This window comes from Dermacentor variabilis, chromosome 10, assembly GCF_050947875.1.
Source record: "Dermacentor variabilis isolate Ectoservices chromosome 10, ASM5094787v1, whole genome shotgun sequence".
In the NCBI taxonomy this organism is placed as follows: Eukaryota; Metazoa; Arthropoda; class Arachnida; order Ixodida; family Ixodidae; genus Dermacentor; species Dermacentor variabilis.
This window is the reverse complement of record NC_134577.1, coordinates 92,518,925-92,526,682: the sequence shown is the minus strand read 5'-3', so window position 1 is coordinate 92,526,682 and position 7,758 is coordinate 92,518,925. Positions and strand designations below refer to the sequence as shown.

Sequence of the window (7,758 nt, the reverse complement as noted above, 5' to 3'; positions counted from 1 at the left end):
TCCAACGCAATAATGACCGTGAGCACGTGATTGCTTATGCAAGCCGCTCAATAAGCAAACCTGAACCAAATTACACGGTGACAGAGCAAGAATGCCTCGCTGTATTCTTTAGCCATATCATGAGAAGCCAGCAAACACTGACACCAAGGACAACATAGGGGAAATTACTTGTGCTTAATAAGTGGAATGAAGAAACGATAAATTAAAGGAAATTGAAGTGGATGAAAAAACAACTTGCCGCAGGCGGGAACCGAACCCACAACCTTCGCATTTCACGTGCGATGCTCTACCAATTGAGCTACCGCGGTGCTGTTTTGCCGTCCACTTTCTTGGGTATTTATGTGTACTAGTAGAACCCTGGGAGTGTTAGCCAGCGCCACCACTCACAGACCCTGGCGGCGGACGTGGAACGTCCTTGCTGCCGCAGGCGTCACGAGAGCGTGATCTTCTTGGGTGAAGGCAACTGGTCAATAAACCCACATATGCTACCTGGAGGCATCAATGTTGCCGGATTCGAGACCCTCGTTATGTAGAAAACGAGAAGAAAGGGGGTTAACCGAGGGGCCCGATTTTTATTAGCCATATCATGAGAAGCCAACAAACACTGACACCAAGGACAACATAGGGGAAATTACTTGTGCTTAATAAGTGGAATGAAGAAACGATAAATTAAAGGAAATTGAAGTGGATGAAAAAACAACTTGCCGTAGGCGGGAACCGAACCCAAAACGTCCGCATTTCGGTGCCCGCCTGCGGCAGGTTGTTTTTTCATCCACTTCAATTTCCTTTAATTTATCGTTTCTTCATTCCACTTATTAAGCACAGGTAATTTCCCCTATGTTGTCCTTGGTGTCAGTGTTTGTTGGCTTCTCATCATATGGCTAATAAAAATCGGGCCCCTCGGTTAACCCCCTTTCTTCTTGCTGTATTCTTTGCGGTTCAGCAAATTCGCTCGTATTTGTACGGACGCCCATTCCTAGTCGCCACATACCACCATTCCCTGTGCTGACTCATGAACCTTCACGACCCTTGCGGTCACCTTGCGCGCTGGGCTATGAGGTGGCAGGAATATAACTTCACTGTTTCCTACAAGAGTGGCCAAAAACATGCTGACGCTGACTGTCTATCCCGTATGCTGTTTACCACGACGGACTGCGATGCAGACGATTTTGATCATCTCGTCGCTTCTGTGACATTTTCTCTTCCAGATATCGATACGTTCAAAGCAGAACAACAGACAGACACCAAATTGGAGCCACTCTTCACTTCTGCCTATTCAAGTGCAACAAGCAGCTACTGTGTATGTGACGGGCTCCTCTATAAAAGGAAGTTCTCAAGCACGGGTGCACGCTTCTTTTTAGTGGTGCCGGAGCGTCTCCGGCCAGCAATCCTTCAGGCTATGCACGATGACCCAACCTCCGGTCACCTAGGCACTGTGCGCACTTTTTATTCCATTGAAGAACGCTTTTACTGGCCCCCGATGTGACATTCGGTTGAGTTGTACGTCGCCAGCTGCATACAGTGCCAACGTCTGAAACGCCCAACCATTGCCCCATCTGGTCTCCTTCAACCGGTGCCACCTCCCAGCTCACCCTTTCGGCAAGTGGAACTGATTTGTTAGGCCCTTTTCCTCAGTCATCTCATTGGAACCGCTGGATAATTGTGTGCGCCGACTATTTCACACGCTATTACGAGAAGGCGGCTATACCACCAGCCACTGCAACCGAAGTGTCGCTCTTCTTACTTCACGTTATTGCTCTGCGACATGGACCGCCTGGTGTTATTATAAGCGACCGAGGACCTCAATTCACGGCAGACATCGTGGAAGAGCTTGTGTGTTTATGTAACTCGCACCTCAAGCACTCGACGCCGTATCATCTGCAAACAAACGGCCTTGTTGAACGCGCTAATGGAACAATCACCAATATGCTTTCCATATATGCTGCGTCCGATCATAAGAATCGGGATGAAGTCCTACCGTTTATTACTTACGCCTACGACACCGCCAAACACGAGACAACCGGCTACAGCCCCTTCTTCCTTCTATATGCTCAGCCGCCCCGGTATAGGCTGGACACTGTCCTCCATTTTTACCATTACGGCAATCCTACGGTCGCCGATGCGCTATGCCTCGCTGAAGAGGCTCGGAGACTTGCGGGTCTGCGGACTTTGGCATCGCAAGAAAACTCCAAATCCCGCTACGACGCACGATATCGGCCTGTTACATATCACCCTGGTGACCTCGTTTGGCTTTGGACTCTAACAAGGAAGCGTGGTTTGTGCCAAAAGCTTCTGGCAAACTACGATGGACCGTATGTTGTCATCGACAAAGTAAGCGAAGTGAACTATACTCTCGCGCGCCTCACGAACACTGGTAGGCGTTCTGCTAGGACACAAGTCGCGCATGTCGCAAGGTTGAAATCATGCACGCCACGACAAGCTAGTTGACTCGCCCAGTGGGCTTTTTCTGCATGGAGAGGTATATTGCGTCCAAGTGCGTAAAAGGGACACGGGGATCAAGAAGAGAAGGAAAGAGGAGAACGAAGACTGTGCAGCGGCCATTTCTACTTTTCGTAGCCTGCTGTTCCTGCTCTCGCACGCCTAAATAAACCCCTTTTCCCTGTGCTTGTAAAAATATGTTTCTACTGCCACCGCTTCGCAGCTTGTATGCGTTTTAAACGAATTTCTTTCTTCTTTAGATGTCACGCGAAATTCTTTGGGCACAGCGTCCACCGTTACGCATACTACTGGCATCGGCTCCCACCCGCCGTTGCGACAACGTCCGTATCGCGTATCTGCCTCACAGCGTCAGGTCATGAATAAGCAAGTAGACGCGATGGAAGTTCAAGATTCCTATTGGTACTGGAAGCGTGGCCGCGGTATGTCCTAAATGGCCGTCAGGAATTGTATATAAATTATGGGGTTTTACGTGCCAAAACCACTTTATGATTATGAGGCTCGCTGTAGTGGGGGACGCCGGAAATTTAGACCACCTGGGGTTCTTTAACGTGCACCTAAATCTAAGTACATGGGTGTTTTCGCATTTCGCCCCCATCGAAATGCGGCCGCCGTGGCCGGGATTCGATCCCGCGACCTCGTGCTTAGCAGCCCAACACCATAGCCACTAAGCAACAACGGCGGGTGTCAGGTATTGTGAAGGACCAACAATATTTCTTCGTAACATTTGTTGACTGGGGGGCGTCGGCTGTTTTCCTTGTTACTATGAAGGATGACCCTGTTCGCTTCTGTGTGAATTACCGACGCATTTACAAGATCACTCGCAAGGATGCCTATCCCCTACCGCGAATAGATTACGCCATTGACTGTCTTCAAGGTGAGGAATTCTTTTATTCATTAGATTTGCAGTCGGCATATTGGCAAGTCCCAGTGGCAAAAGTGAAACGGCCGAAGACAGCATTTGTTACGCCTAATGGCTTATAGGGATTTAACGTAATGCCTTTTCGACTTTTCAATGTGCCCGCTACGTTTAGCACATGGTGAGTTTTGCGGGGCTTGAGGTGACACAGATGCCTGTGCTATCTCGACCATGTTGTTGTCTTTCCTCCGGATTTCACCACGCACCTTCAGCAGCTCAAATATTTCCTGACATACTTAAAGAATTCCGGCCTAAAGGCAAGCTTGAAGAAGTGCTACTTCACAGCGAGACAGCTGTGAAGTAGCACTTCACAGCTGTCTGTGAAGTGCTACTTCACAGACAGCTTCTGTGTTGCAGCAATGGAAAGTATCCTCCCTAATTCAATCTATCTTCACGCCGTCGCTGAATTCCCTAAAACAACGTCGATAAAAGAAATCCGTAATTTCGTTGGTCTTTGTTCCTTCCTCAGAGGGTTCATTCTAAATTTTGCCGCGGTCATAACTCCCCTGACGAAGCTGCTCGGAAGTAACGGAACTCTCTCCTCATGGTAACTGGAGCGCGACGACACTTTCATGACTATGTGCCGTCTTCTTACTTGCTCGCGAAATTTGTATCATTACGACCAAACAGCGCCTACGGAAATCCACACGGACGCCAGCATTGTCGACCTCGGCACTGTCCTTACGTAACAAAAACCCGCATTCGGTGAATACTTCGTTGTTTACGCAAGTCGAACATTGACAAACGCCCAGGATAACTACGGTGTGGTAGAGAAAGGACTCTTTACCCATCGTTGTGCTCTTACTATGTTCTGTCCTTATTTGTATGGGCGCCCATTCGATGTCGGTACTGACCACCATGCAATCTGTTGGCTCTCATCAGTGAAATATCCCTTCGACATCTGGACAAGGTTGGCTGACAGCCTTGGAGGACATTCTATGGATCCTTAAATCCAAGACACCCTCTATCTAAGATCTGTCCGGTCATACGAAGTCTCCAGGGAACTCCTCAACAAAGACACCCTTTCCGTTCGGTGGCTCTACATCAACGCTGGACCAAATTGCAGGTAGCAGAGGACTACTGTATATTCATTCTGGACGCATCTAATGCCGTGGCTTCATCCCTTGTCACCATCGCACCCCCGTCAACTGATGAGCGACTCCAAGTACCTTTTACGATGCAAGAGCTTGACGCTGCAATTTCAGTTTCTCGAAGCTCATCAGCACCAGGACCAGACGGAATCACCTACGCTGCACTCTGCCATCTTGGCACAGAATCACGACGTCTTCTATCTTTTTATAACACGACGTGGGAGACAGGAAATGTTCCAGGTAGTTGGAAATGCAGTCGCGTTGTACCGCTGCTTAAACCGGGGAAGTGCCCTAATGAGATTTCATCCTAGATATCGAAAGCCATAGCCAGTTGCGTCGGCAAAGTAATGAAAAGAATGGTCGTGTCAAAGCTGGAATGGTTTCTCGAGATAAATAATTGCTTTCCTGATTTTATGCACGGACTTAGAAGAGGCCATTCTTCCATTCACAGTGTTATCGACTTGGTCTCCACTGTTGAACAGGATGGAAGTCGCCATCGGTTAGTTGGAGCTGTTTTTCTGGCTATTAAAGGTGCATACGACAATGTACTCCATTATACAACTCTTGATGCATTGGAAGATTTAGATGTTGGAGGCCGGCTATATGCATGGATTGTTAGCTACCTCAGTGGTCGCACGGTATATATGTCGACTAGTTATGGCGACACCAGATAGTACAGTATCCATTGAGGTGTTCAACAAAAGGGAGTTCTCATTCCAACTCTTTTCAATGTTGCATTGATTGGCCTTGCATCTGAACTTCCTGACACGGTGAAGTTTAGCGCATATGCGGACGACATATGCATATGGGCATCTGGAGCCACCCGTCGCCAAATGCATGCTAGGTTTCAACTTGCAGTGACAATCACAGATAAGTATCTGTGGCGTCAAGGCCTCCAGCTCTCAACAGAAAAATGTTCTGTAATTGCATTCACGCGAAAACGAATGACCAGATATCCGATAATGGTTAACGGAGTAACGATACCTATGGTTGCACACCACAGATTCCTTGGCTTAGTCATAGAACGGGGATTATCTTGCTCAAGAAATATCACCGCACCGAAGTCAAAGCTAAAGAGTTTCGTTCATGTCCTTCGCGTCGTTGCAGGAACAAGATGGGACCCCTCGGAGTCGTCATTACTCCAACTGTACCAAGCACTAATCGTAGGGTGTGTGAGGTACAGCATGCCGGTGCTCTCAAGCATGGGACTTAGCTGTGTGCGCGCGCTGGAGAGCATTCAAACTCAAGCATTGCGCACATGTTTGGACCTCCCACGATCCATGTCAGCAAATGGAACAATAGCGGAAGCTAGTGCTTGTCCTATTGGGGTATACCTGCTCTGCGAACCTCTTCGAATGTACCTTCGCGTGTTGACCCGACAAAGGCACCATCCTCTGCCATCGCCCCCTGCCACCCACACAGGTTCCAGCTTTTCAAGGACTATATCGAGTCACCAGAGTGTTCTATACCATCAAGATTTTCTCGAGCCTGTATTCCGAGAATACACCCGTGGGTTCTGCCTAAACTTTTCGTTACATTGCAGATCCCTGGAATTACTAAAAAGTCATCCGTTACATCTATTGGCCTCAAGCAACTTACCCTGTCGCACATTCTGCAGACTACGGAGATAGTGTACACGTGTATACCGATGGCTCTCTCACACCATATGCCTCCACTGCAGCCTTCGTCATTCCACGTATGGTCATCGCTCGGCGGTTTAAACTAGACCATGCATCAACATCAACTGCTGCAGAACTTGTAGCTATCCAGGAGGCAATTAGATTTCTCTCCGAGGAGCCTTCTCACGCATGGGCGATATTCTGCGATTGCAAGCCAGTTCTTCAGACGATTGACTTTGTCCTCAGACGGGGCCCGCATTATTCCATGGCTATATAAATTACAGACCATCTCGACTAAGCAACTAGAAATGGCCTCAATGTCACCTTCACACCTTCACACTGTAGCGTGATAGGAAACGAACAGGCAGACGCTGAAACGAAAACTGCTTTAGATAATGCTTCTGTAGTACACATTCCGTTCTCACGACCAGACACAAACGCCCTACTTCGTCGCGTAATACGCAACCGTACGTTGGAACACTAGACCCAACCTGATCGACAACACAAGCGAGTACACAAATGGGACCAAGAAATGGAATTTCGTATGCCTCACAAGCTCAAAAGAAGCCAAACGAGCATGGTGCACCAGATTCGCCTTTGTGTCGCACTCACCAACCGTTATAGACATATGATAGGTGGCAGTGACACTAGGCCAAACTGTGACTGTTGTGAGGTGCTAGAAACAGTTGATCATATATTTTGCGTGCGTCCAGCGTACGTGCGAGAACGACATCAACTAGGCTCTTCTATTGCAAATAATCATAAGAGACCGCTATCAGACGAGTTTCTTTTAGGTCCTTGGCCTAATGCAAACAGCGCAGCCCTGATAAGAAATGCTGCTATAAACTTTCTCCAAGCCACTGGGCTGGACGCACGGCTTTAGAGAGGCTACAACTCTGTGAATTTGTAATGCGCATCTCTTTCTTATGCCATCATCATCATTCACCAGCCCTTTGCCTCCCCGTCCATTTTCCCCAGTGTAGAGTAGCAGGCTAGGGCAAGTTAGACATACATACATACATACATACATACATACATACATACATACATACATACATACATACATACATACATACATACATACATACATACATACATACATACATACATACATACATACATACATACATACATACATACATACATACATACATACATACATACATACATACATACATACATACATACATACATACATACATACATACATACATACATACATACATACATACATATATACATCTTTATTTGAGCTGCTCACAACATATTACAGACTTCGGGCCCGCATAAGCGCAAAGCTTTTGTGGGCGGCAGACATGAGGTGCTAGTTAGATACACAGGAAAGAGGAGTACAATATATATTATGCATATAGCCACAGCTTAAAACGAGCTCAAAACATAAATATTTTACTGTGTTAGTGACCAAAAAAGAACAATCTTTTGTCACTCCACTCTTCCCTCGTGCCTAGCGTTCGAGATGGCGCAGTCACACGTGTACGACAGACACTGAAGCGAGAGGCAACCCCAAGCGCTTGTTTCCTGATGCCAACATTCTTGAATGAGCGTCCAAATACGTTGAACAAACTAGAAATAAAATTCAATTCAACAACTGATCATGGCAGCGTTGTTCACGTTTGCCTTAGTGGGCATGAAGTCATGCTCGCTAATTCAC

General features: G+C 47.2%; 1 non-coding gene across 1 annotated transcript; it reads right to left on the bottom strand.

Moving 5' to 3' along the window:
- Positions 1-235: 235 nt before the first annotated feature.
- On the bottom strand, positions 236-308 carry TRNAS-UGA (transfer RNA serine (anticodon UGA)). The gene has a single exon. It is a non-coding gene; the product is annotated as a tRNA-Ser (tRNA).
- Between the last annotated feature and the right edge of the window lie 7,450 nt (positions 309-7,758).